Source organism: Hypanus sabinus, chromosome 9 (assembly GCF_030144855.1).
Source record: "Hypanus sabinus isolate sHypSab1 chromosome 9, sHypSab1.hap1, whole genome shotgun sequence".
In the NCBI taxonomy this organism is placed as follows: Eukaryota; Metazoa; Chordata; class Chondrichthyes; order Myliobatiformes; family Dasyatidae; genus Hypanus; species Hypanus sabinus.
The window spans coordinates 78,653,807-78,659,932 of NC_082714.1; positions in this window are offsets into that span (position 1 = coordinate 78,653,807).

The window sequence follows — 6,126 nt, forward strand, 5'->3', positions numbered from 1 at the left end:
ATGTATTTCACACCCCTGTATTGATCCTGTATTTCACACCCCCGTATTGATCATGTATTTGACACCCCCGTATTGATCATTGATTTCACACCCCTGTATTGATCATGTATTTCACACCCCCATATTTATCATGTATTTCACCCCCCCCCGTATTGATCATGTATTTCACACCCCCGTATTGATCGTGTATTTCACACCCCTGTATTGATCATGTATTTCACACCCCCGTATTGATCGTGTATTTTACACCCCTGTATTGATCCTGTATTTCACACCCCCGTATTGATCATGTATTTCACACCGCTGTATTGATCATGTATTTCACACCCCCGTATTGATCATGTATTTCACACTACTTTATTGACCATGTATTTCACACCCCGGTTTTGATCATGTATTTCACACCCCTGTATTGATCATGTATTTCACTCCCCCTATTGATCATGTATTTCACACCCCTGTATTGATCATGTATTTCAGACCCGTGTATTGATCATGTATTTCACACTCCTGTATTGATCATGTATTTCACACCCCCATATTGATCATGTATTTCACACCCCTGTATAGATCATGTTTTTCACTCCCCCGTATTGATCAGGTATATCACACCCCTGTATTGATCATGTATTTCACACTCCTGTATTAATCATGTATTTCACAACCCTGTATTGATCCTGTATTTTACACCCCTGTATTGATCCTGTATTTCACTCCCCCGTGTTGGTCATGTATTTCACACCCCCGTATTGATCATGTATTTTACATTCCTGTATTGATCATGTATTTCACACCCCCGTATTGATCATGTATTTCACACCCCTGTATTGATCGTGTATTTCACACTCCCGTATTGATCGTGTATTTCACACTCCTGTATTGATCATGTATTTCACACCCCTGTATGGATCATGTATTTCACACCCCCCGTATTGATCATGTATTTCACACCCCAGTATTGATAATGTATTTCACACCCCCGTATTGATCATGTATTTCACAGCCCGGTATTGATCGTGTATTTCACACCCCTTTATTGATCATGTATTTCACACCCCTGTATTGATCATGTATTTCACACCCCCCTATTGATCATGTATTTCACACTCCCGTATTGATCATGTATTTCACAGCCCGGTATTGATCGTGTATTTCACACCCCGGTATTGATCGTGTATTTCACACCCCTGTATTGATCATGTATTTCACACCCCCCGTATTGCTCATGTATTTCACAGCCCGGTATTGATCGTGTATTTCACACCCCGGTATTGATCATGTATTTCACACCCCCGTATTGATAATGTATTTCACAGCCCGGTATTGATCGTGTATTTCACACCCCGGTATTGATCGTGTATTTCACACCCCTGTATTGATCATGTATTTCACACCCCCGTATTGATCATGTATTTCACATCCCTGTATTGATTATGTATTTCACACCCCCGTATTGATCATGTATTTCACACCCCCATATTGATCGTGTATTTCATATCCCTGTATTGATAATGTATTTCACACCCCCGTATTGATCATGTATTTCACACCCCCGTATTGATCATGTATTTCACACTCCTGTATTGATCATGTATTTCACACTCCTGTATTGATCATGTATTTCACACCCCTGTATTGATCGTGTATTTCACACTCCTGTATTGATCATGTATTTCACACCCCCGTATTGATCGTATTTCACACCCCTGTATTGATCCTGTATTTCACACCCCTGTATTGATCGTGTATTTCACAATCCTGTATTGATCATGTATTTCACACCCCCGTATTGATCATGTATTTCACATCCCCCGTATTGATCATGTATTTCACACCCCGGTATTGATCATGTATTTCACACCCCCGTATTGATCATGTATTTCACACCCCTGTATTGTTCATGTATTTCACATCCCTGTATTGATCGTGTATTTCACACCCCCGTATTGATCATGTATTTCACACCCCCGTATTGATCATCTATTTCACACCCCCGTATTGATCATGTATTTCACACCCCCGTATTGATCGTGTATTTCACACCCCCGTATTGATCATGTATTTCACACCCCTGTATTGATCATCTATTTCACACCCCCGTATTGATCATGTTTTTCACACCCCGGTATTGATCATGTATTTCACACCCCCGTATTGATCGTGTATTTCACACCCCTGTATTGATCATCTATTTCACACCCCCGTATTGATCATGTATTTCACATTCCTGTATTGATCATGTATTTCACATCCCTGTATTGATAATGTATTTCACAATCCTGTATTGATCATGTATTTCACACCCCTGTGATGGACCTGTGTTGATCGTCGGAGGTGGAGATGTTGTTTCCAATCTTCACCCAGATTGTCGTTTGCCCAGGATCCACTTACAGAGGCCCAGGTTCAATAACTTTTTGATCAGGAGTGTAGGAATGATTGTGTTAAATAGTTTATAGCAGCATTCTGATATACTGCAGGTATCTGTATTGTCCAGGTGATCCCAGCCCACATGCTGAGACACAGAGACTGCATCTGCCGTAGACCTGTTGTGGCGATGGGCAAACTGCAGTGGGTCCAGGTCCTTGCTGAGTGAAACTATAACCAACCCCTCATAGAACTCCATCAGTGTCGAAGTGAGGGCCACTGGACAACGTTCATTAAGGAAGCTCACCGGCTCTTCTTGGGCACTGGTATAATTGTTGTCCTTTTGAAGCAGTGAGAGATTGAAAATGCCTTTGAACACTCCAGCCAGTTGGTTGGCACAGGTTTTCAGCGCCTTACCAGGCCTTGTCGCCTTGTGAGGGTTCAACCTCTTGAAAGACGTCCTGATGTTGACCTCTGTGACAGAGGTCACAGGGTCACTAGCTGCTGTGGGAATCCTCTAGTTTATTCTCTCTTTCCAAGTCAGCATAAAAACACTGAACTCATCTGGAAGCTTTCCTGTAAAAACTATGCATCTTTCGTGCATGTGTGTGCATGTGTGTGTGCGTGTGTGCGCGCGCGTGTGTGTGTGTGCGCGTGTGTGTGTGTGTGTGTGTGTGCATGTGTGCGCGTGCGTGTGTGTGTGTGTGTGCATGTGTGTGTGCATGTGTGCGCGTGCGTGTGTGTGTGTGTGTGTGTGCGTGCGTGTGTGTGTGTGTGTGCATGTGTGTGTGCGTGTGTGCGCGTGCGCGTGCGTGTGTGTGTGTGTGTGTGTGCGTGTGTGTGTGTGCGTGTGTGTGTGTGTGTGTGCATGTGTGTGTGTGTGCGTGTGTGTGTGTGCGTGCGTGCGTGTGTGTGTGTGCGTGCGTGCGTGTGTGTGCATGTGTGTGTGTGCATGTGTGTGTGTGTGCGTGCGTGCGTGTGTGTGCATGTGTGTGTGCGTGTGTGCGCGTGCGTGTGTGTGTGCGCGTGCGTGTGTGTGTGTGTGTGCGTGCGTGTGTGTGTGTGTGTGTGTGTGCATGTGTGTGTGCGTGTGTGCGCGTGCGTGTGTGTGCGTGTGTGTGTGTGTGTGTGCGTGTGTGTGTGTGTGTGTGTGTGTGTGTGTATGTGCGCGTGTGTGTGTATTTCCTTGAGAATATTGCTTATCTGATGCTGATGAAGGGTCTCAGCCTGATACATCAACTCTTTACCCTCTCTATAGGTGCTAAATGATCTTCTGAGTTCTTCCAGAGTTTAGTTTGTTATACTGTACGAGGTTTGATGGACAGGGGTTCAATTCAGGGAAAAGGAGTCCTGGATGGCACACAATAGATGGGCTGAAGGGCCTGTTTCTCTGCTGTGTACGTATTCATTATACTTCCTGATCCTTGGGCCTCGGAATTCCCTGCGGACACCCCTCTCTCGACTCAGACACGTGTTAGTGTGCCTCACAGTTACACTGTCACTGAGAACTCCAACAAACTTCTCTGGGTGTGCCATTGAATACATGCTGACCCTTTGCATCACGGTTTGCTATGGCATTTTGAATGTAAAAAGCTGAGGAGAGCAGTGGATTCCACCCAATGCAATTGGTTGTACCTACAGAAGGCATGCTGCCTCAAAAAGGCAACGTCCATTGTCAAAGATCCCCACCATCCGGGCCAGGCCATCTTCTCTCAGCTCCCATCGGGCAGGAGGTACAGAAGCCTGAAGTCCCCCACCACCAGGGTCAGGAACAGCGACTTCCCTTCAACCATTCAGTTCCTGAACCGACCGGCACAACCCCGATCACCACCTCGGTACAGAAACACCTGAGCACTTTGGATTGCACACATCTGTTCTAATTGTCTTCTTTCTTGCAAAGATTATACCTACTTTGGGTGATAATTTATGTATTTCCTGCGAACGTTGTGTCTGTGATGGTGTGCGTGTGCCTGTGATGCTGCTGCAGGTCAGTTTTTCTCCGAACCTGTGCACACGAGGACTTGTGCAAACAACAATCAACTCAATTCCACTTCAAGGAACAGTGTCCTGATTTTTAAACGTTGACCCCTCTCCCCTTGGTCAGAAGAATCAGGAGCCTGAAAGCACCTGCCAGCAGGTTCAAGGACAGGAACCAGTCTACGAACTATTTCTGACTGTAGGAGGTCTTCGAAACAGCAAGGTGTGACTGTCCCACCCCCCAAGTAACAAGCTGCTTGGGCATATTGGGGTGCCTCTGGAAAGAGGCAAGGCAATGATTTCTTCTTCAACGTACATGCTGAGGGATGCACTGCAGCTTGGTGCCGTCACCGTGAGGGCTTGGCGGGGAAGGCCCATGGTGTCGCATTCTTCTCCCACTGGGAGCATGGAGCCCCTCAATTACTGTAGCGTAGTTAGCACCCCAGAGTGCCACTCGACAGGAAGCACATGGAACATCACCGTGGGTAAGCAACCTCCATCCTCAGCACCCAGGCCATGCTCTTTTCTCACTGCTGCCTCAGGACCAGGTTCAAAACCAGTTACTACCTCTCAGCCATCAGACTCCCAAACAGAAGTGGATAACTGCACTCACTTAAGTACTCTTATCTTGTTATTTATTTAAATATCAGCATTTGTGCAGTTTGTCGTCCATTGTTCTATGGATTTGCAAGTACGCCTGCAGAACAAGCATCTCAGGGTTGGAGGTGGTGACTTTACTTAGGGCAGTGCTGTTAATGTGTATGAACGTAACGAACGACATTTCCCTTACTGCTCTACGTTCTGTATGTAAAGAATAAAAACCACTCATTCCTGTAATTTCAAAATTATGAATAAAGTGTACTTTGTTTATAAAAAATTATATCATTATATGTCTTTATCTAACAACTGTACATCTCAGATACAAAGGTTTGTAGAGACAGAGAATGAAAAGTCCACACTTTATTTACAGAGATTTTACTTTGAACTGCTTAGGAATACCCTGACCTGACTGTATTTAAAGCTACAATAACTGGCCCTCGTTTTTCAGTCACTCCGCCCTGCAGATGCGAGCTAACCAACGTTGAGGATTTCCTTTTCCCTGGGAACATTACTGGATGGGGGCGGGAAGAATACAGAGATGCCGAGGTCAAAGGTCAGAGTCCAGTCACTTTGTTGAACATACGAACAAGGACAAGGGGCCGAGCGGGCCAGGGCTCCCTACCAACCAACCAACCAGAAGAGGGCACAGCTCTCGTTTCAGGGAGTTCCACGACCACTTTCCTTTCGTCGTCCATCTGAAGCTGCGCTATCCATCTTGTGAGGGTCAATTTCCAATGCCACGGGAAAGCTCCTAGCCACAGTTGGCGATTTGGGGGATGGGGAAAATGGTCCCCACCCACTTTATGGGCTTGGGCCCGACGTTGCCATGCAATCCTCTTTCCTACAGGTGAGGAAACACACATCCAGCGTCCTGTGGCCCCTTGCACCCACTGAGAGAGGTGCATGAATGGAGTGGGCGGTGGCTGAGTCCACGGAAGAGGCCTGAGGCACAAGAAGCACAAACAGGGACAGCTTGGAGGGTGGGGGGGGGGGGGGGAGGTAAGGCCTCTCTGCCTCAGTCGGCTCAACAGCCCTGAGCACAATCCACCCCATAGTCCAAATCCAGCCTCTTCCCTGCTACTCAGTCCAATAGAAGAGGCTTGTCTGTCTTCCGGGCAGGATCACCATCCAGGTCACTGTTGGGTGTAAAAATAACCTGGGTTCATGATATTGAACTGAGAGCTG